This window comes from Bubalus bubalis, chromosome 2 (genome assembly GCF_019923935.1).
Source record: "Bubalus bubalis isolate 160015118507 breed Murrah chromosome 2, NDDB_SH_1, whole genome shotgun sequence".
Taxonomy (NCBI): Eukaryota; Metazoa; Chordata; class Mammalia; order Artiodactyla; family Bovidae; genus Bubalus; species Bubalus bubalis.
This window is the reverse complement of record NC_059158.1, coordinates 185,959,649-185,986,475: the sequence shown is the minus strand read 5'-3', so window position 1 is coordinate 185,986,475 and position 26,827 is coordinate 185,959,649. Positions and strand designations below refer to the sequence as shown.

The following is a 26,827-nucleotide window of genomic DNA, read 5'->3' as shown; positions in this document are numbered from 1 at the left end:
AGAGCTGACCTGAGCTGGGACCCAGGCAACAGGGCAGGCAGGGCTATAAACAAGCCCGGCTCCTTGGACTTAGGAATCCTGAGCGAAAAAACAGAAGGGCGCTCAGAGGTGGGGCGGACCCAGGCTGGAAGCACGCCGGCCGAGGAGGGGCTGGGTGAGGGTGGAGGGCCCGGAGGGTAATCGGGAGGTAGAAAGAATTAGGGGAGAAGCAGTGGTCAGCCAGATCCCCCCAGAGAAGAAGGTGTTTCTTCTCTCCGACCCTCAGTTTTCTCACCTGTAAAATGGAGCTAAGAATTCTGTTCTCTCGGGGGTTTTATAAGGATTCCGTGAGATAGGGTGGGTGAAAGCAGCCTGCATGAGCTTGGAGCGGATTAGGGGCTCAGGAATGCTGCAGGGGAAAGATCGAAAGAAAAATGTGATAGAGCAGGGGTCACAGAATGAGGGGGTTGTGATTGAGAGTGGAAATCGTTGGTGCCCTGTTGTCAGTCCATCAGTTGGTCTTTGTTGAGCTCTGACTAGATGCCAGGCGCTGGGCTGGAGCAGAGAACGACCTGGGCACATCCCTGCCCTCTTGGGCCCCTTGTTTGGTGTGGGGGACAGACAGACAGATAGGATATGCCCCTCCCATGGTGTGAGCGGTGCCTGAGGTGCAGCACGCAGGCTGAGAGGGGAGGGAGATGAGTTTGTCTTTCTTTTCTTCAAGCTCACGCTTCCTATGCGTCTTTCTAGAATCTTTCTAACCCTCAGTCTTCTCATCTGTAAAATAGGATGAATGGCCCAGTGGACAGTTTAGAAAAAGCCAACGGCCTGGTGCGGAGCCGGCACACAGTGGGTCCTCGGGGCGCAGGCGCAGCGGGTCCTCGGGACGCAGGCGCAGCGGCCTGCCCGGGTCCACGCTGCCTTCTGGCCACACACAGGAGCCAGGGCTGGGCTCCTGGCCGGCTGGCCTTTGAAGCGGAGGGCAGCTCCTTATTACCGCAATTAATTACCCGGGACAATGGCACGCAGCCCTGCCCTCTGCCCACGCCTTCGAGTGGCAGGGGGTGAGCGGAGGGCGCTAGGAGGAGGGGGCCAAGCGGCTGCCTATTTGTTTACGGGCATAGGACGCATTGTTGGTTTTACACTCCAGCCTGTTTTGAAGTCAAGGAACGTTTCCAGGGAGGGGGTGGAAGCCAGCCTCCCTGAGCCCAGAGAGTGGCTTCTTTATTTTTTGGTCCCTGGTTGAGCACAGCCCGGTCTCGGCGAGCACCGATGTCCTCAGAGGCTGCCCTGGGACTGGATGACGGGGATGGATGCTTTGCCAGGGACAGGGTGGGCACTCAAGGGCCAGGGACGCGGCCTTTCTTCCATGAGCTCCCTGAGTTGGGGACTGGGGGTGGGGTTGACCTCCCAGAGCCTGAAGTGAGCCATCTGAAGCATGGGGCCCTGGCCAAGCCTCTCGTTCTCTCTTTGGCGACCTTGTCCTCAAAACAGACCCAAAGATGATGGCCGCGTCCCAGCAACCTTGTAGGACGCCCTAAGTGATGCTCCGTGACGATGTGAAAACATCAGGCAACCATCGTCAAGTTGTGGGGTTTGTAGTCGCGTCTCTGTTCTTACTTTGGTTCGCGTGTTCTCTTGCCCTGGAAGAGAGGTGATGATTGCAGGTCAGACTTCTGCCTGGAATGAGAAAAAAGAAAGCTGGTTTCTAACCTCTTATTAGTTCTTTCTCTCTCTTTTTTTTTTTTTTAACACAGATTTATTTATTTTACTTTTTCACTGCACTGGGTCTTCACTGCTGCTCTCGGACTTTCTTTGGCCGCAGCGAGCAGGGGCTGCTCCTTGCGGTGGGTGCAGGCTTCTCACTGCAGTAGCTCCTCGTTGCAGAGCCAAGGCTCCGGGGCCTGCAGGCTTCAGGAATGGTGGCACATGGGGTTGCTCCATGGCATGCGGGATCTTCCTGGAGCGGGAGTCAAACCTGTGTCCCCTGCATTGGCAGGTGAATTCTCAACCTCTGGACCGCCAGCAAAGCACCTGTTAGTTCTTCATTATAAAAAATTACCTGCTTCATGTGAAAACAGAAGTCAAACATAGAAAGGAAGTAGAAAGTTATCTCCTTCTTTCTGTCCCCCAGAGTTAAATATTGTGAATAATTTGGGAGTCTGATCTTCTAGGTATTTCTCTGCAGGGAAATGTGCACATCCACACGTGTATTTATTTTGATTAAATGAGCAGCAAGCCCTGTTCTAGGCTCAAACAGTTCATGTGTCAAGGACATCATTTTCTGGAGGCTGGCACAGAAGCTGTTTCCTTCACGATGCCTCGCGAGCCATGGGCTTTGTCACTTGCTTTGTCCCTGTTGATCTGACAGGTGAGAGCTGATGTGCCTAGCTCTGGGCCCGTGGCTCTCACCTGCTAACTCCAGGAGCCTCTGCTGCCCCTATTTTACAGACGGCAAGACTGAGGACCAGAGAAATAGAATGTTCCGTCAAGCCTCTTGATAGAAAGTAGCTGAGCTGGAATTTGAATTTTCTAAGTCCTCTGGAATATTCTGGGGTGTGCGGAGGAATAGGCCCCATCCTAAAATACAACTGCTAAATTCAGAGGACAGACTCCAGATAAGAATTGCCTGGCCCCATGGGAAAGATAAGCAGTGCCGACGTTCTCCCGACGGGCCAGGAACTGCTACAAGACTTTAACGTGGCCTTGACGTTAGGGCCGGCTGCTACCAGCCCATCCTCAGTGGCTCCTACAGAGTACCACAGCCTTTCCTTCTCCCTCCCACTAAAGAGAGAGCGCAGAGAAAGAGAGATGTCCGCCCGCCCCTCACCCGTCATGAAGAATGTGGAGTCCTGGGGCTTTGACTCCCTTTCCCATCCAGGATCGGGAGACTCCCAGCTCCCCCAGGTCGTTGCACGAGGGTTGTGATTTGGAGCAGAAAGGAGCTTCCCCAGCACCAGATCCATCTCATGTGTCAGCTCTGGAGGCATCTAGTCTGACCCTCTCACTTTCACAGATGGAGGGGCAAAGGCCCCAGAAAGGTTAAGTGACTTGCCCAAGGTCACACAGCTAATTAGTGGCAGGGCTGGGACCGATTCCATCTTGCTGGAAAGATGATCTCGTTCCTCTGAGGCGGTGGTGACCCCTCTCCTGGCCCCCCTGACAGCCTACAGCCACATCTGGGTTTCCCCTCCCCAACTGTTGAGAGTCCTCCAAACCCGGAGGAGAGCAGGAGGCATGACAAATGGGGAGCCAGTGACCTGGAAAAGGGAAGACAAAGCTTGGGGGGGAGGGGGAGAGGAGGTGCTCCCGGGGCTGAGGGTGAGCTAGCCATGCCCGGAGTCCACTTACGAAGTAACCACCGGCTTCTCCATTGGCCAGCACTTCCCCTGTGGCTCAGCTGGTAAAGAATCCGCTTGCAGTGCAGGAGACCCTGGTTCAATTCCTGGGTCGGGAAGTTCCCCTGGAGAAGGGATAGGCTACCCACTCCAGTGTTCTGGCCTGGAGAATTCCATGGACTGTAGAGTCCACGAGGTCGCAGCGTCGGACACGGCTGAGCGACTTTCACTTTCCCTTTCCAGTTTACAAAGCTCGTCCAAGGCTGTGGTCCTCGCTGCCCTCTGTGGGGCATCACTCTGTTTTACATAAGGGGAGACTGAGGCTGGAGGGCGACATCAGTAGCTCAGAGCCTCGCAGGAAGTGACAGAGTGTCAGACCGGGGCTGGCGCGGGGAGCCTTGGGGTCAGCTAGCTGTCTGCCCCCATTATACAGATGAAAAGTGTAAGGCCCAGAGGAGGGCAGGCCAGGAGTTCCTAGTCTGTGATCTGCTCCCCTGGACACATACTGTTCCCCTGAACATGTGACAGGTGAACCCCAAATCCTGGGGGACAGGACAGTGTATTGCCTTCCCCGGGGGCCACGCCAGGCTCTTGACCGTGCCCAGCCTGAGGTGCCACCTCTGGCTTCCAGGGATTCTAACATGGCAGTGCAGGGTGGCAGCTGAGCTCCCAGGCTCCAGAATCAGCTGGACCTGAACTCCAATCCTGACTCTGCTGTGTGTCCTTGGGACGGTGACCTCATCTCTCTGGGCCCGAGTTCCCTCATGTCCACTCACTCCTTCACGTGACGCAGTTTCATCACAGACAGTGGCTGAGCAAGTTGGATGGCGGATGCACGCATGCAGCAGGGAGCCTGGACGCAGCTCTCGATAAATGTGGCAGCTGATTATTTTTATTTCTGGGCCAGACTGAGAGGGGTTGAAACTAGAGCTCTCAGCCCCAGTAGCCTTGACAGCACACCTATGGCATAGCACACCTATGGCATGTGTGCTTCCCAGGACTCCAGCCAACACGGAAGGCTGAGGGACCAGGTGTCTTGTGTCTGGAGCTAGACAGACGTGGGCATGGGCAGGCTCAGGGAGCGGGGCGTTTCAGCTGCAGAAATGATGGGGTTTCCTGCAGGAGAAAGCAAGGAGTGGTTATTTGCACCCGAAGTGAAAGTCGCTCAGTCATGTCTGACTCTTTGTGACCCCATGAACTATGCAGTCCATGGAATTCTCCAGGCCAGAATACTGGAGTGGGTAGCCATTCCCTTCTCCAGGGGATCTTCCCTACCCAGGAATCGAACCGAGGCCTCCTGCATTGCAGGTGGATTCTTCACCGACTAAGCTATCAGGGAAGCCCCAATAGGTGCAGAAAATTTACCCCTATTTTCTGCCAATTCAGAATAATGATTCTGTTTCGAAATGATGATTTAATCTGGAGGAGAAGAGCCCCCAGCTTTGCAACTCCAGACCTCAGGCCTGTCCCCCGCCCCATCCCATTGCACACAGTGGCCTGGTTTCAGTCCGGGGGGACCTGAGCACTCTGGCCTGTGGGGACCACAGGCCCTGCAGAGAAGAGGTTGTTGGGTGCGGGGAAGTGTACTCTCTGCCTCCAGCCCCAGCAGGGCATGCGGCACAGGTGAACACACGTTCCCTCTAAGAGCTGCCCAGTAGGACCCTCCAGGGTGCGAGGGACCTTCAGCGTGCTCTGCCCATCTCAGGCCCCCAGTCGGAGTCAACTCCGTGGCAGCCAATGACTGTGGCAAGGCTTCGGGTGGGGGAAGGGCACAACGGGGCCCTGAGCTGACTCTGGGAGGCACCCACCCAATCTCGGAGCTAGGATACCTCCCCATTCATTCCCTGGCAAAGTCCTCGGGGTTCAACCTTTCGCCCAGGTGGTGCGTGGCAGCGTTCCACCTGAAGACAGGCTATGAAAGTCAATTATTTGAAACCGGGGAAGCCAAGGCCTCACGGGCCTCTCAGAGCAAACAAGCTCTTGGCAAGTTCAGAGAAAAGGAAACAGGATTGAATTTCCTCTCGGGCTCACCTGGGGGAGATTCAGGCTGCTTGGTTGGGGGGGCATCTGAGAGCCTGGCTCCAGTGGTAGGCTGCGGGGGCAGGCATGCTTAGGGGTTCATTCAGAAGAGACATCCTACCGCTCCCCCTGAGCAGCTGGTTCTAGGACTTGGGGCGTCTAAGGTTGAGTAGTCCTTCTTTTGGTCTGACTCTCTTCCCTCCTGCTGCAGATCCAAAGATGACAGGTCCTTGACTGCTTGCCCTTGACTCAGAGGCTGAGTTGAGGAGGAGCTGGGTCCAGGTCCTGACCCTGCCACAGCTAGCCAAGTGTGCAGTGGGGCAAACCGCTGGACTTCCTGTGCCTGCTCCCCGTTGGTAAATGGGGGCAGCAACAACACCCACTCTCAGATGGTCAACTGTTAACTCTTACAGAAAGGGAAGGGCTGGGGAGAAGTTTGTTCTGTGACTGGTCTTCATTTCCGTCCTCTGTTAGAGACTTGCAAGGGAAGGAAAGATTCTTTGGACTAGATACATCCCTCAGTTTGCAGCAGCCCCATAGAGGGAAACCCTCTTCCCAAGAAGCGTAGCTAGATCCCCCCACCCCCCCCGACAGTGGCGCCCAGGGAGGACAGGTTCCAGGAGACAGATTCTGGAGGGTGCAGCTAGAAGGATTGAGGTCAGACTTAAGGAAATGCCCACCCACTAGTCTCTACAAGTCATGAGGTCCTGAGTGGGGGGTGGCGGGGAGGAAGATTAGCTAGGGGCCAGGGTGGGATTTACTCCAAGAATGTGGTGGAGGCAGGAGGATGGTGTGAATGACCCCCCCAGTCCAGTCCCAGGAGCTCCTGCCCACCTGTTACCTTCGGCTGGGCCCCCTGAGCCAACCCAGCCAGCACCAGGGGTTAGTTAGGGAGAGTCCAAATTTTGCTCCTTTCTTCCTCCAGCCAAGGTCACTGGCATACATGCTCCCACTTCATGCCAGTCCTCTGAACTCTCTTAACCATCCGTCTCTTCAACTCCAGAGCTAACTAGGAGATGGGAAATTCTGGAGCAAGGCCCAGGAGCCCTAGAGCAGCGGTTCTCAGCCCTGGCTGCATGGAAGAGTCACATGGGGGAGCTTTAAAAAACCTCACTGCCCAAGTTGCACCTTCAGACCATTACATCAGAAGGGAGCAGTATTTTTTTAAAAAGCTCCTGAGAGGATTCTAGTGAGTGGCCCAGGCTGAGAGCCCAGAATCAGAGCTGTGGGTATTCCATCACACGGATGCCCGAGCCACAGGCTCCCAGCTTCAGCCTCTTCACCTGCAAAACCGAGAACTGTGAGAAGTCTCTTAGCCCGGATGGCAGCTTAGGAGGGAGAGCATGCGAGAAGGTTCCTGGGGCTGAGTAGGTGCTCATTAAGTGCTCGTGAAAATAATCGTGGCTCCCGTCATGGAGCACGTGCTTGGTGCTGGGTTGGCACATCTTTTTCCATGAGGAGGGTTGCCTTTGTCCTGGTTTTGAAATGGGCAGGTGTGTCTGGCGGCCCTGGAGGAGGACCCTGCCTGGTTCTTGTTTGGGCACATCTTAGGTAACTGTCAGCAAATAGTGACTCAGCCGTCGTGGAGTCCCTTCCCCAGCCAGGCCCGTCTTCCTCAAGTTTCTTCCTGCAGCATGTCGGGGCCCACGAGGAGGTAGCCAGCGCCTGTGTCCGTTTTCCTCAGGGGCCCTTGGGATGGATGGGAGTGAGGGACAGCAAGCGTCTCCCTTGCCTTCCTGTCCTCAGACACTTGCGTCACTTGGGCACCCGCCTGCCTCCCAGGTGCTGGAGCTCAGAGAGGTCACAGGGCCAGTGAGAGCTCGCCCAGGATTCAGACTCCCGGCTTGCTGGTCTCCGAAGCTGCATCTTGCTGGCCACCTCTAGTTCCACGTGGGGAGCACAAGAAGGGCGCTCCAGCCCCAGCCTGGCTGACACCAGTCAGTTCCTGGCACTTGGCCTCCTCTCTTTTTTTCTCCTTCCCAACTCCCAGGTCTGCAGGTCTGCAGCCAGGGGTGTGGTGGGGATGGTGGGGGGTGGGGTGGGGCGGGGTGGTGGAGGGGTGGGGGGGTGGGGAGGTGGTGGCAGCCAATAGAATTGCTTCCAGGTTTGCAGGGGAGGGCTGGGAGGGATCAGGGCGTGGTCAGAACTCAGAGCACGTGTCCTGGGTCAGTGACCCCAGGGCTTAACTACACAGCGGCTGTACTGGCAGCAGCCTTTGCAGAGCCCTGTCTGGGAGGCCTGCTGTTGGGCACCCTTCCCCCCATTGCTCACGTACCCGGGAGTGCCCAGGGGTCTCTAGAGGAGGGCCAGTCCAGCTCTCCCACTGACTTGCTGTGTGACCTCAGGCGAGTCACACCCGCTCTCTGGTCTTGGTTTTTTGCAACTATAAGTTGAATCCTAATGAGTTGGGACTCCCGGGTCTCCTAGCTTGAACCAACAGACTCTCTTGACAAAAAGATTTCAAACATTAGAGTCCGAGTTCATCTGGGAAAGCCTCCCCTCCCCAAACAGGTCGGTGCCTGCCCTGGACCTGGGATCAGCTTAACGCTTTGCCTTTCTGAGCCTTGGGTCGTCTTCTGTAAATGGAATGATAGTCATTGCAACATGTTGCCGTGGTTAGGGGAGCTCACTTATTCACATTTGAACAGTGCCAGGTGCATAGGAAGTGCTTCCTGGGGGCGGTAATAACTGCTGGGAATGGTGTTTCTGCTTTCCAGAGCCCTCCTCTGTACAGTGGGGGTAATGGTGCCTACCTGGTGGGAATACTGCCAGGATTAAATGAGACCACCGTAAGTGCCTGGACCTGGGTGCCTGGCACATGGTCCCCGTTGTTGTCAGATGAATTATGTGCACAGGTGTAGCTGAGTCGCTTTCCTGTCTCCACCCCGCACTGTGGGAGCGGGGCGGTAGGAGCTGGGAGGTGGGGCTGTAGGGGTGTCACCATGCTTATGATGCCAGAGACATTCTGTCCCACGAGCCCTGAGTGCCCGGCCCCAAAGCCCCGCCGTGCCCATCTCCACCCTCTCAGCCCCCAGCCGTGGTTGCACCAGCCACACCCTCACCCCAGCCCAGCCCAGCCCTGGCCGTGTTCTGCACCTCAGCCTCCCTTCCACACTCCTGCCTCCCCTTGGGCAAGAGCTCTCAAGCGCTAATTTATGAAACCTGTCCACTCGGAGCTCAGATCCGCCGTCCCCCAGATGCACCCTTCTGTCTGCTCGTCTGTCCGTCCGCCACACATGGCTGCCGGTCTGGCTGAAGACTGGGTGCCCGCTGGCCGCTGAGGTGACACCATCCACCTGGCTCCCCATGCCATCAGGCACCACTTAAAGGGATGTACCCTTCAATGCGGAGGGCCAAGGCAGGGCTGATACTTTCAGAAATGGAAATGGGACCCATTTGTTTATGATTTATTCCCTGACACTTAACGGGAACCCGATGGGACCAATAAAAGTCCTGCCTCACCCAGCTCCCACCTCAAAAGTGGCTGGAGCCGGTCCAGTTCTCCAGAGGCAAAAAGCATCTCAAAGTGGAGCAGACCGCTGTGCCCCACCCCGCCCCCGGCCTGCTCGCTCAGCTTTGAAAGGCTGCTCGCTGTTCCCGAGATGAGCGGGGCTGCCAGGCTTTCCAGGCTGTGGGGCAGGAAGGCAGGGGGGCCCTTGCTTTTGAGGTCAAGAAGGTTCCAAGGAGGGTTTGAGGAACGGACTCGCATATTCTGGGCTCATGATCGGCCAGGAGCAGGGGCTGGCGGTGGAGGAGAAATCCAGTTTTCAATTTTCCTCAAGAGAAAAGCGAGTGCATGAGAGAATAATTTTCCAGTGTGCAGGCCCTAAGTAAAACCTCCTTGAGACGTTGCGAGTTATTAAAGAGGAGGAAAGAAAAGAAATTGTAAAATCCATTTGCCTTCAGCAGAACGGCACAATACACTCTTATTTCCAGGGGAATCTAATTAGAGGGCAGGCGGCCCAACCTGGAGGGGGCGGGGGGCCCCGTGGCCGTGTGCGAGGAGGGCTTGTGAGGGTAACAGTCGGACTCTGGGGGAGGCCTCCCCTTCCCAGCGTGACCGGGGCTCGGCTGGCTTGGGTTCGAATCTTGCGTCCAGGCTCTGCCTTGTCTCTGAGTTAGAGCCTTTGTGGGATCATCTGTCTCCTCATTTCAGAATGGGAATGATACAGTTCCTTTCTGCTCAAGTTGTCAGGATGGAAGGAGGCAATGTATTTAATACCATCCAAGCTGGACACGGGGCCGCCCTGGTGGTTCAGAGGGTAAAGAATCTGCCTGCCGTGCGGAGACTCAGGTTGGATCCCTGGATGGGAAAGATCCCCCAAGGGCTTCCCAGGCAGCGCTAGTGGTAAAGAACGAGCCGGAAATGCAGGAGATGTAAGAAACGTGGGTTCTATCCCTGGGTCGGGAACGTCCCATGGGGGAGGGCCTGGCAACACACTCCACTGTTCTTGCCTGGGAAATCCCACGGACGGAGGAGCCTGGTAGGCTACAGTTCAGTTCAGTTCAGTTCAGTCGTTCAGTCGTGTCTGACTCTTTGCAACCCCATGGACCACAGCACACCAGGCCTCCCTGTCCATCACCGACTCCCGGATTTTACTCAAACTCATGTCCATTGAGTCGGTGATGCCATCCAACCATCTCATCCTCTGTCGTCCCCTTCTCCTCCTGCCCTCAATCTTTCCCAGCATCAGGGTCTTTTCAAACGAGTCAGTTCTTCACATCAGGTGGCCAAAATATTAGAGTTTCAGCGTCAGCATCAGTCCTTCCAATGAATATTCAGGCTACAGTCCATAAGGCTGCAAAGAGTCGGAAATGACTGAAGCAACTTAGCACATAGCACGCAGGCTGGACACACACTGGGCCCCCTGGGATTGTATATTTCTGTCCTTCTTCATCTGCCACCAGTGTCCATCTCCACACCATGGTCACTGACGCCTTCCGACTCTCCAGACACCTTGATCGAGCCCCTCACTTTCAGAATCCCTGGACCATCTCCCTCTCTTTCACCACTGACCCTCTGAAGGTAGACACCGGGTGCCCTGCTGCTACTGCTGCTAAGTCACTTCAGTCATGCCCGACTCTTAGAGACCCCATGGACTGCAACCCACCAGGCTCCTCCATCCGTGGGATTTTCCAGGCAAGAGTATTGGAGTGGGTTGCCATTGTCTTCTCCGCTGGGTGCCCTAGGCGCCTGGTATTACTTGTCTAGTTCAGCCTTTGAGGTTGCCAAGCCATCCCCGCTCCTTTAATACACCCGTCACTCTTGTAGGATACGTCAGGTTCTTTCAGTAAAAGATCAATTCTTTTGTTCAGAAATATCTAACAGGAAGTAAAGGTCCCAGGAATTGTAAGCACATGTGCTCATACCCAGCGGGACCATGGCTAACAGTGGATGTGGGTCCTTCCATGGGACCCACGTTGCACGGGATCCAGACCTTCCCGCCGTGCTCCCCTCTATGGCAAGGGTTGCAGCCCCTCCCCCAACGCCACCCCAGGCCAGACAGAGATCACTGGTCTGATCAGCAGCCCTGTATCAGGGCGATTTGGAGCGAGCCCAGGATGGCACTGCGGGGAGAGGGGGAGAAGGCAAGCATGTAGAGAAAGAGGCATCCGCCTGCGCTTGTTCCATGGTTTCCCAGGCCTTGTCACTGCCCTCACCCAGTGAGAGGGAGATGGGGGCAAAGGGGTCCAACCGTGTGCTCAGGCTCCTGGTGGCCCAGGTTCAAGCCATGGCCAGCTGTGTGATCTTGGGTGAGTCACTGCCTCTTTCTGACTCTTGTCCTTAGAATCAGTTCCGTCTCAGTTCTGCTTTGAGTCTCGTGGGAGGATGTCAGTTACGCGTGCCGAGCACAGCACTTGGCCAGGTGAGACCATCACGAGGGCCTGTTATCGCTGCTTCACCCTCATGGAGATTTATCCCCACTCGCTCCCCAGAGCTGGGAAGCTGGGAAGCCCAGCCCTTTACCACCTCCTCGAAGCATGGTTTCAGGTGGACAAAGCCCTCTGAGAACCAGTGTGTTTTCAGATTCCACTCCCTCCCTGCTGGTTTAACGGACCTAACCTGTGGCTGGCCACGTTTGGGGAAAATAACATTATTTATTCTATCAAGACTCAGCAAACTGAGCCCAGAGCAATAATTGTCCCAGGGTGCAAGTAACAGATTTTATTTTTATTGATCAAAAAAAAATTTTTTATCAAAAACACATCAAACTAGAAAAGGCGTAAGCAGCAGGATCAAATTGGATTTTAACTCCTTTAAAAACAGGCTCCTCCAGCCACCCGTTTCCAAAGGTGTCTGATGCTTCGCAGGAAGACTCTCGCAGTCCAGAGTGGCCAAGGGGTTCCGTGGCAGCCGCGGAGGCTGTTTTGCGAGCATCGTTCAGATGGTGCGTTAGCATCTGGGCCGCCTCTGAGTGGACCAGACATCTGGATGTGGATGAAGGGATTCAGTGGAGTATCTGTATGTTGGTTTACAGAGCAGCGATCCTCCAGACCTCTTGGAACTGTTCAGCTGGCTAGCTGGGGCTTTCAGCATGGTGCCAGGTGTCTGACGATGCATAAATACATCTCTAATGAGATCATTGTGCAGGGTGATTCTAACCTAGTCGCCAGCGAGCACGTTGGCCTGAAGAGCAAGCCTTCGTCGGCATCTGTCGGAGCGTTCCAAGTCATAGCAGAGATCTGAGCATATTGGAGAGGGCTATGCATTCGTTCCATAAATTCATTCATTCAACAAATCTGTGTTGAGCTTTTTGAATGGGCCAGGCTCTCTTCTGGGCATTGGGAATTAAAGCAGTGAACAAAACAGAGAAAGATCCTTGTTCTTCTGGAGCGGAAATAAATAATGACTCTCCAAATAATTCAAGCTGGGAGGCTGGAAGGTGGGCCGGGGAGGAGGCAGGTGTGGGGAGGGTCCCTGACTTTGAAAACCTTTTAAAGTCGCTGTTTGGGTGGGCAGCAGGTCTTTCCCCTACTAGGAACAGTGCCCACCCGATTGCTGATGGTGAAAGGAAAGATGGTGGGAGAAGGAAGGGAGCTTAGGAAGGGGGACAGGGTAGATAGAAGGAGTGGGAAGAGGCTGGGGTGGAGCCGGGACAGGCAGGACCCTGTGTAGGGTTCCAGGCATGCCGGTGGTCTGTCCGGGGTCTGATGGATGACCCAGCCACCATGGCAGGTTGCCGGACCACAGAGAAGAAAGTTCATCTGCTGAGCCGACCCCCTGGCTGGTCCTCTTTGGGCTGACCGTCTTCTCCCTCATCATTCTGGAAAAGATCTAGGGTTTTGGTGCCATGAGAGGCTGCGGTCTCTTTCAGCCTGGCTACTTCCATTCTGATAACAGTGAGAAGACTTGTATGCTTTTCCATTCCCCTGGAGCAGTGTGGTTTTTGTTTGTTAGCTGTTGGCTACTTTTCTCTGAATTTCTGTGCAATGGTTCTCAAATTCTGAGCAATGGTTCTCAAAGCATGGCCCCCAGCAGCAGAGGTGGCTTCCCAGGGAACCTGTTGGAAATGCAGCTTCTTAGGCTCCACCTACTGAATCAGAAACTCCCCTGGGCGACCCAGCAATCTCTGTTTCATATCTGAGTCCCCGATAGCTCAGTTGGTAAAGAATCTGCCTGCCACGCGGGAGACCCCGGTTTGATTCCTGGGTCGGGAAGATCCACTGGAGAAGGGATAGGCTGCCCACTGCAATATTCTTGGGCTTCCCTGGTGGCTCAGCTGGTAAAGAATCCACCTGCAATGGGGGAGACCTAGGTTTGATACTTGGGTGGGGAAGATCCCCTGGAGAAGGGAAAAGCTACCCACTCCAGTATTCTGGCCTGGAGAATTCCATGGACTGCATAGTCCGTGGGGTTGCAAAGAGTCGGACATGACTGAGCAAGTTTCACTTTCCCGAGGATTCTGATGCCCTAAAGCTTGAGAACCACCCTTGTAGGAGCTGCTGGCGAGGCAGTTTGGTTTACTTAAAATGCATTAGTTAGCTTTGGTGTGGGACCCACCTGGGCTGAAGGGCGGCTTTGCCACTTAGTATCCGAGCAGGTCTCCGCCCTTTTCTGAGCGTTCACCAAGGAGCACCAGCTCCAAGAGATGACTGAGCATTTCATGCAAGGACGCAATGCGTGTTGACTTCTTGGCACGGAGCAGACCCTGAATAAACCGTAACTCCCCTGCTCCTTCTGTTACTGCGTCACGTGACTGATGCGAACTACCAACAAGAGACTCGAGTGTTTCACAGGACAGATGCTGTTCACTTTTGAAAAAAACCAACCCCACCAACTCTAAAAATAATGGAATCACAGCATCCCAGGATCTCAGAACCATAAGACGTTAGAGCCAAAAGGAGGGAAATCCGTCCTGCCCCCTCTTTCCTCAGGGAAAGATACAGAGGCTCACAGAGGTACCTGGTCCAAGTGGTACAGCCAAAGCCATCGCTCGTCCCCCTCCTCCGCCTTCCAGCCCCACTGCCTGCCTCCTCCCCTCTGCTGTCCTGCCTGCTGACTCATTTTGCGGGAGGAGCCCCAAATGAGCCCCAGCCGCTTTTTGCTGATATCTTCTGTAACTGGACATCTCGTCCATTTCATCCTCTGCTGTGTCACCCAGAGCTGGTTCAGAACCTACATGTGTTGGACCCCTATGTGTCGAGTGGATGATTGACTGTCTGGGTGCAGGAGCCTGGACAGAGAGAGGGCATCGGGTCCTGGGAAGCCCCTTGCCCTCGAGGGGGCGAGTGATATCCTCCCACGGACCCAGCAGCGTCCCAACCCCGGGACCCGGCTCCAAGCGGGTGTCTGCTTCAAGACCAAGTTTTCCCGGGCTGGGGCGTCCGCCTGACATAATACGTAACAGTAATTAAGAAATAAGCCGCCTTGCCCAGCTTCACAGTGATCATTTGGCTAAGTAACTACCATGGTCTAGTGCCTCAAAAATCACCATTAGAGTACGCTCCTTATGGCCATAAAATTTCTCGTTTTCTGCCTTTCATCAGCCTCCCCCTGCAATCTTCGCCTTGCTTTATTTATACATTCGTCCTCAAACAATGGCAATAAACTCTTTCCCAGAGTGTTGCAAATCAGAAATTTGTCCACATTTTTCCACCACCTTCCACTGTGGACCTGCTCCGCCTGGGAACGGCCCAGCCGGGCCAGCTGGAGGGGCCGGGCTGCCATAGATTGATGGGGGCACAACAGGATGAGGTTGCCGGGGAGCGAGGCTGGGGAGGGGCAGCGGGAGAATGCACCGTGAAAGGCCCGCTGCCCAGCGACCAGCCGGAGACACAGGGGATGGGGAGAGGGGAGGGGGCGACGCGGGGAGGGGAGGGCAGGGACGGGAAGGGGGACAGAGGGCCGAGCCTGCCCACCCCCCTCCCCTAAGAGAGGAAGAAGGGTCTGGGACCACTGGCCAGGCAGCATGTGGTGTGCACCCCAGGGCCACGAGGTCCATCCTTCCCCACCCCCACAGGAATCAGATGATCTTGGGGCGTCCCGTAGCCTACCCTGCACCCCCTCCTTAGCAGCCCAGTCCCCCCAGAGCTCCTTGCTACCCTCGACCACCAGCATTCTCTCATCTAGCCACAGATGCATGTCCCAAGGCCTACTGTATGCCAGGAGTTGTACTGGGTTCTGGAGTGGGAAGTGATGCATAAATCAGATGCCGTCCAGCCCCCCTTCTCGGGCTCACTCTCAGAGACCCAGGAGGACCTCTGATTTTCAGGGATGGGCAAAAGGAGGCCCAGAAAGGGGTTGGGACTTGCCAGAGTCACACAGCAAGTTGGAGGCAAAGCCAGCCACACACAGGTCAGGGTTCCAATCTGGAAGCCCCCCGTCTTTCCAAACAGCTCACAGGCTCCCTGGGGACCCTGCTGTGGGTAAAGTAATAAGACCTCCTCCGGCCATGGTCTCAGCTGCCTGGGGCAGGGGTGAGGTGGCACCCTCTTTTAATAGGGGCCCCTCTTTATTTTAGTCTGGAGCCCCCAGGGGCAGCGAGATGGGGAGACAGGACTCGGTGGGGCCTCTGCTGCTGGCCCGCGGGGGAGGAGTCTGTCCTGTTACGCGGGCTCCCCAGGTAAAGCTTTCTGTCTCCAGGGAGGGAGGCCGGCCTCCATGAAGCAACGTTAAAGGTGCAGCTTGTTTTCCCAGAAATCCTGGTTCACCTTCAAACCCGCGTCCGAGAATCAGCTCACAGCCCTGTCTGCCTCTAAGAGAGTGGTTCTCTTCCAAAGGGGTGAGATGCTCAGAAATCTGCTCGTTTTCATGGCAGTGGACTTGGATTGCCCTGGCTTTTGTTGGGGGGGGGGTCTGTGGGGTACCCTGTGGGTGCCCCTTAATGTTCCATATGATGTTAGAGGTTTCTGGGAGGCCCATTCAAAGAAAGATGAGGGCGGGGTCAGATGGACGTTGGACAGCCAGAAATGAGTCCCGAGGGGAAAGGGATCAGTCCAGGGTCCTGAGAGAGAACCTGTGACTCGGGGGAAACTTGAGTCATTTCTCCTTGTTTTGCCCGCGATGGCAAGGCCCATCGTGTCTTTGTTCAGCTGACGGCTGAAGTTTGTATTGGATACTGTTATTAAGAACATCTAGAGTGATAGGAACACAGAGATGTGTCCAGTCACCCCGCCCTGGGGTCATGCCCACTTATAGTAGAAGAAATATGTCGATAGATTAGAACTTTAAGAAACCCCAGTCTTATTCTGGAGGCATAACCTCTACTCTGGGGTGTCCCCAGCTTGACGGAGGAGACCTAGGTCCCATTCTCAAGCAGTTCAAATAAACTCCTTACAAATTGGATGATAAGGCATACTCATAAACAAAACACAGGCCTTAAAACTTAATTGTCTGTCCCCAGCAGGAGTCAAGGCCACGGGGGGCAAATGGCACAGGGATTTCAGGAGGGTGCTCAGGGTGTGGTAGTCATGGAGGGCTTCCTGGACTAGGTGGGCTTCAAGTCCGGACCTGAAGGATGGGGGAAGTGAGACAGTAAGAAGCAGTGTGAGAGCAGCATCCCAAGTCACCGCAGGACACGAAGGCCTTGCCACAGCCTGCAGGGGGGGTCACGTTTGGGCCAGGACAGGGAGGACCCTGAACGCCAGGCTCACAAGGGTCACCTCGATGGTGAAGACAGGGCTTGGGTGCAAGCTGCCCGGGTGCAGTCATCAGTCTGCTCTAACTCCTCCTGAGCCTCCCCATCCGTAACACAGGACTCAGAGAAATGCTCATCTCTTAGGGCTATTCTGGGACCACGTGACTTGCTACAGGAACAGCACAGAGCCCAAAACACACAAGCAGCTCTTTTCATGTTTATTCTCCTGTGGCCTTCATGCAGTGACAATAATAACTAACATATACTGAGCACTTACTGTATACTCCTGCTGTAGGAGGCTCTGTGTGGTCACAGTGCCCAGTCTTTGGGGTTCCATGAGCCCCGGCTTTAAGCCCTTTCTTGGGGCTGAGCCCAGAGGCAGGAGGGTTGGTGGATGGAACCAGGCTCTGAAACCCCAGGTTCTCCACCCCACTTCCTGTGATGGCTTTCTAGCGGCTGCAGATTTGAGGAGGGGGAGAGGGGAGCTGGGAGGTGGGAGAAGGAGGGTCCGGCAGGCTTGGCTCCCTGGGCATATGGTCTTTTCACAGCGGCTTTGTGGGGCGCGGACGGGTGGCCAGGCTGCCTTTCCCTCCCTGCCACGCAGGGCGGCTGCATCTGGCTCTCCGGGGCCCCAGCTGCGGCCATTTCCCCTTGGCTGGTTTTGAAGCCTCACCCCGGGCCTCCCCGGATCAGCTTCCTGGGGGCCCGCCGCCCTGCTTGGCCCCCTCGGCCCTGCCAGCGTTGGTGGCCCAGCTGGATGGCTCACCTGAGACCTTTGCGCCCTCTCCTCTCCGTGGGCACCACGTGTGTCTGAGATGGCCCGCCCCTGCGGGTGGGATGTGGGCTCTGTGTGTGTGACCGTGTTTGTGCAAAGCCCCCACCGTAGGAGAATAAGGAAGAAATGACAGAGAGGTATTCATTCATTCATTCATGTGTTCATTCATTCATTCACTGGTTCATTCATTCATGCATTCCTTGCCTTTGTGCTTGGTGCTGGGCAACTGAGCTTACCTCCAAGGGCTACTGAGATAGATGAAGTTCCTGTACTCAGGCACCGATAGTAATAGCAATAACAATAATAACCAACATGTATTGAGCACTTACTGTATACATAGCAGTGTTGTAAGCCTTGTCTTGCAGTAATTCAAGTAATTTTCGTGTGTGACGACTCTGTGAGGTCCGAGCTATGATTTCCCTCATTTTGCAGAGGAGGAAGTTGTGGCCCAGAGGAGTGAAGCAGCTTCCCTGAGTTAGTGGAGGAGCAGGCTGTGATCGCTGCATCAAGGGTGCCCCGTGGTATTTCTCACAGTTTCCATCTATGCAGCTGCACCCGTACCCTACGGGGCGGGTGCATGGCTTTTCTCCCAGTGGGCAGATGGGGAAACAGAGATTCCAAGGGTGCGAGTGACATATTCAAGGTCACACAGCAGGTCGAGGGCTGAGCCCAGAGGGCCGGCTCCCCACCTGCCAGGCTTCTGTCTGAATTAGAGGAGAGATGGCTCAGCTCTGCTCAGCCACCGACACTCCCGGAGCTCAGCCTCCAGACGGCTTTCTGTCTTCCCTTTTTCCCTGACGCGCATCACTGCCCCTATTTTAGAAAGGATGAAAATGAAGCTAGAAGGTCAATTACACATTCAGCATCGATAGTGGTGGGAGACGGATCCAGAATTCAAACCCAGGTCCATCTGAGCCCACAGCTTCTATTCTGCCCACCTTCTCTCAGTGTCTGCAGCCTCGGCCATACTCTGTGAGAAGAGGCCCCGTTGGCAATCCCCCTTGTTAGAGCAAACTCTGTTGTCTGCCCAGCACCTACCTTCAGCTCACCCTCTTGCCTTAAGGAGGTGAACCTGGTTTTAAACTCTGTCCCCAGGAAGTCTTCCCTGACTGAGTGCCCTTGGCTCAGACAGCTCCAGCCCTTTACCAACTCTGCCTTCTCCTCTAAACGTGATTTGTGCTTCACAATTCAGGGCAGCGGGATCTCTGGGTCCATCATGAGAAAAAACATGGCTCTGAATTCTGGAACTACAACAACACGCTGCTATTTCTGGCGGTACTACTTCCTTCTTCCTCGAGATGCCCCTTCCTGGCAGGAATGTACGAAGAGCGCCCTCTAGTGCCCGAGGACGGGACTCTACTGTGACCACGGAAACCACCATCAGAGAATACCCCAACGGACACAATTTTTTATAATGCAAATCATCTACTTAAGGTTCAGAGTTCTGCTTTGTTTTCTAAGGTAGTTTGCTGGGACTAGATGGACACTTCCCGAAGAAGAAGAAGTTTTGTCGCATTTTCCTCCCCTCCGTCTCCTCTTTGAGTTGGCAGAGTGACACGGGGCGTCAGTCTGTGGCCGAGAAATAGCGTAAGATTTGGAGTCAGATGCTTCCCTGGTGGCTCAGAGGATAAAGCGTCTGCCTGCAATGCAGGAGACCGGGGTTCAATCCCTGGGTTGGAAAGATCCCCTGGAGAAGGAAATGACAACCCACTCCAGCATTCTTGCCTGAAGAATCCCATGGACAGAGGAGCCTGGCGGGCTACAGTCCATGGGGTCGCAAAGAGTCAGACACGACTGGGTGACTTCACTTCACTTGGAGTCAGATAGAACCTATTTGGATCCCCACATCACCAGTGCCTGCAGTCCCCTTGGGAGGCCTCTGGGAGAGCAGGACTGAAGTGAATCCATGTGGACGGTTTGGCTGAGCCCCAGCCACAAGGGCACAGAAGCAGGCACTCCAGACTAAGACGGAGAGGTTGTGTCTGGAAGGCTTCCTGGAGGAGTGGTCCAAAACTGATGGCAGCTTGCGCATGCAGGGCACTCACTTGTCCCTGGCACTCCTTCATGGCCTTCACAGGCTCACTCATGTACTCGTTCAGTCATTCAGCAAACATTCGGGTGTCCACTGTATGCCAAGCCCTGGAGATTCAGCAGAGAAAACGCCCACCTGCTTGGAACTTGCACTCGAGTGATGACCAGGATGATGGAGGGGGTGAGGACAGGCAATGAAAAGGAACATTTAGCACGTCTGTCTGTGGTGCGCGCTGTGGGAAACTGCAGAGCAAAGAAAGTAGCTCTTGGGGCAGGGGGAGGGAATTCCCATTATTATCCATATTTACACACGTGAAGTCTACAGAATCCAGGCAAACTGTGTCAGGGGCCTGTGCTTTTCAATGCCCCTCTTTGGTGGCCTGCTGCAAAGGGCAGGCCAGAAGGAGGATGAGGGGGTGCTCCAGGCAGAGGGCACAGCCTATGCAAAGGCCGGCAGTTGCTGGGGCAGGAGACGACCGTGGGAGTCCAGGGAGAGATGGACAGACTGTGGGGCTGGACCGCGGTGAGGTCGGGGTGGGCTTGCTGATAAGAAGGATGCTGCATCTCCCAGTTTGGGTGCTGGGCTGGCTGCCTGGGAGGCGTGATGGGAGAGCAAAGGGGTTATTAAGGATCCTGACAGTCTGCAGTCTGGATGCCTGGGTGGTGCTGAGACGGGTACCCCAGAGCAGTGTGGGCAGGGGAGGTGGACGGGGGGGTCGTTTCCAGGGAGGCGTAACTTGGGGTCCGATCCCTGCCTCTCCATCCACCCCCGGTCCCCCGGCCCCTTGTGAGCGGCCTGGCCTGGACCCCACAGAGGGACCCTAGGAGCTGCACACGCCATGTGCTGGTCACAGCTGAGCAGTTCGCGCGGAGGGACCGGGAGGACGCCCGCCGCGGCCCCTGCTCGCCGGCCCCCAGCTGAGCTGTAAATGACTTTTCCATTTTCCGAGGCCTGCGCCCAGGCCTGCTTGGTATTCAGGGACACCCAGCCCGCACTCGCCGGCTCTCGGCTCTGCCCGAATTACTCGATTAAAACGCATATCAGCTATTATGTGATTCATTTCTCTGCCGCGGCTCCGGGCCGGCCTATGTTAAACTGTAATAAAGGTTGGGCTGGGAGGCTGCGCAGGTGGGGGTGGGGGCTCCGGAGTGGAATGGGAAGGCGTCTCTGAGTTGGGGGCAGCTGAGATGAGGACCCCAAGTCTCAGGGTCTCCCTGCTGCCTTCCGCAGATCTGGGATGAAAAGGATTTGGTTTGGAGGTGGCCAGGTCCCTCCTGCATTCTGAGAGGTGGGTAGGTCCCGAAATTGTGACCATCCTGTTTCCAGACTTTTCCTTTGGCAAACAGGAGAACAGAGAAAGTTTGAAGGTCGGGGTAGGATGCAGCAGAAGCTGCTTTAGCTTTCATGATCCAAAATGGAATTCTCCATCACCTGGGAATTATAGCAAAGTTGGCTTCCACTCAGCTGGGAGTCCTGAGTCCTGGGTGGTCTTCCCGGCTTCAGTGACCTTGATTCCACCCACCATCTGTAAAATGGGGCTAATCCCGCCTACTTGACCCCCTGTCGGGAGAGATCGTGTTGGAACATTGAAAGGGCCTGTAAACTGTGGAGTGCGTGCGGAAGGGGAGAGTTCTGACTGCTCCAGTGTCAGTGTGAAAGGGACTCTGTGGTGGTTCTGCTGACCCTTATCCATTTCAGAAGGCTTTGCGGGGCCCCTGCTGGGTGCCAGGCCCCGTCTCTGCTGCGCTCCTCGCTCTCCTGGTCCAGCGGGACCAAGAGACCCAGGGACCGCCCAGCTTGATGTCTCCTGGGGAGCTCTGAGAGCTCCAGGATGAGACGCGAGTGAAACCAGCCTGGTCTGCATGGACCCAGAAAGACTTGCAGGGGGAGGGCACCCGCCAGCTGGGTTCTGCCGGACGAGCAGGAGTGCGCCAACGAAGGGCGAGGCGTTGCGAGCAGAGGGGGCTGGAATTCAAAGGCAGGGAGGCGTGGGGCAGCCTGGCTGGGTCGTTTAGGAAGCTGGGAGCTGGACAGGGAGCGGGGGGTGAATCTGGACGTGTGGGCAGGCCCAAGGGTGGTGGGGCCTCACTGGCATAACGGAGGCCTTCCCGATCAGTGGTTGTGAAAGCCAGGGAGCTTCGGAGGAGGGGCAGAGGCTGGGGTCGAGAACCAGAGGGCTGCCCCCAGTGGTTTTCTGGCCACTTGCATCAGCCCGGCCTGGGCTGGACTCTGGCCGGAGCAGACCTGTTGAAGCCTCTCCTCTCTTTTTCTGTCCTCAGGCTGCTCTCAAATCACACGGAGCTGTCTCCCTGTTTTACGACAGTCTTGGCCCCAGCTCATCTGGAAGTAGTGTTCCTCCATCAGACTGGGAAGTTCCTAGTGCAGGGGTGATGCCTCCTCCATCCGATCGGGAGTTTCCTGAGACAGAGGCTGTTTCACCCTCCTAAGATTGGGAGGGCTCCAAGGGAGGAACTGTATTGGACTCCCCACCTCCCTAAGTGAGACAGGATCTGGGAACCCAGAGAGAGGGTCCCTCATGATATTCCTCCCCTGGAGTCATCTCCAGACCCGTTCAGGCTCTGTCCCGCCCACTGTGGGGCCTTTCCACCCACAGCTGCTTCAGAGCCAGAGAGGAAGAGCTGCAGCTGCCTGGGAGACCGCTCCCCTGCAGCCCGCCCCCCAAATCCAGCCTCTGTAATGGATGCAAGCCCATGCCCGTGCTTCCCACGTGTCCCCGTCCCCGTGCTGGCGGCCCAGTCTGCACCCAGAGGCTTTCAGTGCGTGGAGGACTCAGCTCCAGCCAGCAGGGCCTCTCTGTGGCCAAGCCCACCTAATCCTTTTGATTAATTTAACTCAGAGGCTCAAGGGTTCCCAGGGGTGGGGGTGAGGAGGGGCAGCATACGGGGAACCAAGGCAAAATGGTGGCATCTGAGTTCTTTGTGTCCCTCCTCTCGGTCCAGTGGGACCTAGAGCCCCAGACACAGGCCAGCCTGCTGTCTCCAAGGAGCTCTGAGGGCTCCGAGGATGAGTGGAGAAGCCAGCCTGGCCTGGGTGGGCCCAGGAAGGCTCGCCAGGGGAGGACTTGACCCTGTGGGCCCTGCTGGGTGAGCAGCAGTGCCCTGAGGCTCCTTTTTCTCTATCATCATCGTCATGACATCATCATCAGTAATTAACAGTAATAATAGCAATCCTTCATGTGCCCTTTACAGGCTCCAGCTTCCTCTGAAAGTCGTTATTTCATTCTGCTCTCAAAGCATCCAGTGAGGAATGCAAGGATGTATCACTGTCCTCATTTTTACCTTGAGACAGTGGAGGTCCAGAGAGGGGAGGCAACGGGGCCAACGCCATGCAGCAAGGGCGGAGACAGACCTCACAATCCAGGTGTCAGGCCTCCCAGGAAAGGACTCTGGACCAGACCAGAGCGGCCCCGGGGGCCTGCAGACCCCCTCCCAGTGTGTCCTCCTCCCCACCCCTCTCCAGGAATGAGTGTGGCACGCTGGTGGTGCGGCCTCTCTCGAGTTACTGAACCTCTGAGCTCCATTTCCCTGTTTGTAAAAGAGCTAACAGTGCCCGCGTCCTAGGTCTGCATGAGGCTGGCGCATGGAAGAAGGAGACAGACCTGACATGGGGTGGGAGATTCTTCCCCTGGGAAGGGCCAAGAGGAGGTGGGAGATCCCTTCCAGGGCCCAAGTCACAGGCCCCAGCCCCGCTCTCTAGAGCTCTCGCTGCGTCTCCCGGCCTCGCTCTCCCCGCTCAGCATCCAGAAGGTTGTTATGGCAGCCACCAGCCTCCTAATGTGACCCTCCATTCTTTTCTCTTTTTTAAAGTGGGTATTTTTGCTTGTTTCCTTTTTATTTACTTATTTTGCCCGTGTGGGATCTTAGTTCCCTGACCAGGGATTGAACCCGCACCCCCTGCAGTGGAAGCATGGAGTCCTAACCCCTGGAGCTCCAGGAAGCCCCTAGGTCTTCTCAGCCAACAGAGACCTGTAGGGGCCTCTCCGCCTTTCCAGGCCTAGGTGTCCACCCAGGTGTGTCTGGGCCCGTGGAGTTCCCAGATCCATGCTGAATAAGGAGCAGGAAGGACAGGGAGACGGGAGAAAGAAATGCAGAATTCCATGAGACACCTAGAAAGCCCGAAGTCATTGGGATGGCAAGGCTCTGAGGCTGGGCAAGGTCTGGTATCAGAAGCACCTTGAACCTATCCCGCATTGGTCATTTGCTGATTGCGTGCATGACTTTGATTCCAGCCTGCCCTATTATTAAGGAATATTCTTCTCGGTACAAAGTTATCTTTAAAAACCAAATTCAAGGAAACTGATCTTCTTGTAAAGGGAATACACGTATCACATCCTATAAACAGGTGTGTGCGTGCAAAGTCTCTTCAGTCGTGTCTGACTCTTTGCGACCCCATGGACCATAGCCCACCAGGCTCCTCTGTCCATGGGATTCTCCAGGCAAGAACACTGGGGCGGGTTGCCATCCCCTCCTCCAGGGGATCTTCCCCACCCAGGGATGGAGCCTGCCTCTCTTGTGTCTCCTGCAGTGGTGGGCAGGTTCTTTACCACTGGCGCCACCTGGGAAGCCCACAGACAGCTGGGACCCATACAAACGAGTATCCTAAAAACAAACGAGGTCATTAAACTCTACCAGAGACGAGTGTGGGCAGAAAGAACTTGAAGCCTGTCCTCTCCTTGTTAAAAAGAGAGACCAATGGTGCTAAAGACATTCTGTCGTTTTGGGTGGCCACCAGCCCTGTGTGGCGATGCAAGTTTGCAGAAAAATTGAAATAACATGAAAAACTCAGATCTTGTGCTAGACACATTTCAAGAGCTCAGAACCACAGGTGGCTGATACTGCCATATGGAACAGCACAGACCTGGAACATTTCCATCATCACAGAAAAGTTGTGTTGGATGGCACTGCTTTAAACTGAACTGAGACTTAATCAGGCTGGAGATTCTCCCAGGATAGGGCTGTGCCTCCGCCATCAGACTGGGGGTCGCCTCTCCTCCCCAGTCTGACTTCACAGCTCTGAGTTCAATCTCTGCCCATAGGCGTTGCCCCGGGCAACCCTGCTCCTCACCTCAGCTGCTGTCCGAGCCCAAAGTCCCCAGGAGAGGACAGAGCCGGTTGTCCCATTCCCTGTCTGTGGGCAGGCCTCCCTTCCTGCCAACCTCTGCTTCCTCCTTCTGAGGCCCCAAGGGCCCTCTGTCCTTGTCAACGTCAGAAAACTGAAGCTATGCAGTGAGTTTCAGGAAATGAATCCTTGGGATTAGTTGTATTTGGCTCTGAGCCCCAGCCATGCTGGGGAAAGCACCCCAGATGCCAGCTGTGCCCGTCAAGGCCTCCTCTCGGTGATGGGGAGCTGGGCAGCTGGGAGAGGGCAGAGGGAGGGGCTGGACCCACCCCAGGTCCCTGCCTTTAGGGGTGAGACAGGCAGCAATGAAGGCACGTCTCCCTTGCCGTTGGTTCCTTGCTGCGTGGCATCATCATCGGTGGCCAGTGAAAAGCAGGGATGACTTCCCAATGACCATGTTAGCTAAGTCCCTTCAGTCCTGTCCGACTCTTCGTGACTCCCTGGACTCTAGCCCACCAGGCTTCTCAGTCCATGGGATTCTCCAGGCAAGAATGCTGGAGTGGGGTGCCATTTCCTCGTCCAGGGGATCTTCCTGACCCAGGGATCGAACCCAAGTCTCTTATGTCTCCTGCATCGGCAGGAGGGTTCTTTACCACTAGCGCCACCTGGGAAGATGGCCATGTCAGCAGGATGGGGGAGAGGTGATCTGGGGGAAAGGGGGCTTTGCCCGAGACCTGCCAGCCGTGGGCGCCACCCCACGACAGCATCACCCACCGTGCCCTTTGGCGCGCCGGACCTTTGCACACACTCTCCCCCCGGCCTGGCAGGCCTGTTCCTTCACCTTCACTCGCACCTAAGAGGCGGCATTAGGCGTTGTGTTGTTTTCAGGGTTGGGAGAAGGTTGTCCCTTGTGGGAGGAGCCTCGACCTGTCCCTGTCACCAGCCTTTGAAGCCATTGGGTAGGAACAGGACGGGAACCCGGGAAGCAGGGCCTGGGTGGGATCTGGACGCTCGCTGAGACTGTGGGCGCTGCAGTTACTTCTCTGTGGCTCAGCTCCTCCCAGCTCTAGTGCAGGCACACGCACGCTGAGGCTCGACTCAGGCTATCTCCCAGAACACGGCTTGCGTCCGTAGTCCGTGCGTGGCACACGGCTGGTGCTGCGTCAGTGCCCCGCAGAGGGAAGGAGAAAACGTGGAATACTTCCAGGAACACTGAAGGTGGAGATGGAAAAGGAGGGCGAGGAAAGCGAAGCAAGGAGAGGGAGACGCGGGTGTGGGGACGGGGATCGTCCCTGCCTGCTCTCTCTCCTCCTGTCCTTGGTTTCCTCTTCTCACCAGCCTCCTTCTCCCCGCTCCCTCTAGGTCCCCCGGCACTCCTGAGGGTGCAGTTTCAGAGCCCCAGCGAGCCCCTTGCTAGCATTCCTTCTGCCAGATCAGGGATGGGCAAGAGGCCCAAGCTTTGTGGGCAGAGAGTCAGTTCAGTCCCCAAGGTATGTTCAGCCCTGACTCTTGAGGAGCTTGATCAATCCCTTCTTGCAGCCTTCCTCACCCAGACATGGAACAGGAGTAGATACCTGGCCTGACAGCCCATCAAGAGTCAGGAAGCGGGCTGGGCCCAGACCCCCGAGCTCTCTCTGCAAAGGAAGCAAAGGCCTTCACCCACTCCTAGGCTCCAGGGTGGAAACACTGGGGATGATGGGGTGGGAGTCATAGTCATGACCAAGATCACCAGGTGGGGTCTCCCCCTCCAGCCTGGAAGATCACTCAGTGATCCTGGAACGTCCCAGCAAGGGCCTGGGTGTGGAAGTCACAGAGTCTAAACCTTTCATAGAGAAGAATGGGGGAACCGAGACCCAAGGTCAGAGTTCAGGGCATCTGGGAGAGAACCAAGCCTGGAATCCACACTCCCTGGCTGCCAGCCCGGGGCACAAGCGTCTGCCCGCTTCCTTGGTCCTCTCCTTTCTTCCTGCTCTCCTTTACTTAGTCTCTGCAGTGTTTTCCCAAAGTGCGATCGCATCCTTGTCTAAGTGATTGTCATTTAAAAAATATTAAACTGTAAACAAATTTCAAAAAGAAAACAAAAGTCCTGTCATCCTGAAGGTCCGCGTTTGTTCACCTGTTGAGTGTAGAGTTCCATAATGTGTTACACGTGCTTTCTCCAAAAGTGGGTTTCGGTTCTGCACGCTGGTTTGTGCCTTGTCTTCTTCTAAAAGTCATGTTGATTGAGGTACAGTGAATAAATGGGAAAAATTCTCCCCTTTTGGGAGAATTTAGTTCTAGGAATTTTGACAAATGTGCTTCATCATGAAACCATCCCCCGAGTCTTATGTCATGAACATCCTTTCGCGTCAGTGGTAAGAACCTAAATGCCCAACTACAGGGTTTTGTTTTTTTTTTAATGGCTGGACCATAAGGTATTTAACCAGTCCCCTAGGGTGGGCAGGGAGGTTGCGTCCCAGTCTTCGCTCTGATAAACAGCGCCGTGAGGGACGTCCTTCCTGTACTCAGAGGGATCTGACCCTCAGTG

At 55.6% G+C, this 26,827-nt stretch overlaps 1 protein-coding gene across 3 annotated transcripts in view; it reads left to right on the top strand.

Moving 5' to 3' along the window:
• PAX7 (paired box 7) overlaps window positions 1-26,827 on the top strand; it is a 106,888-nt gene that overhangs the window by 28,425 nt on the left and 51,636 nt on the right. The gene's annotated exons all lie outside the window — the stretch shown is intronic.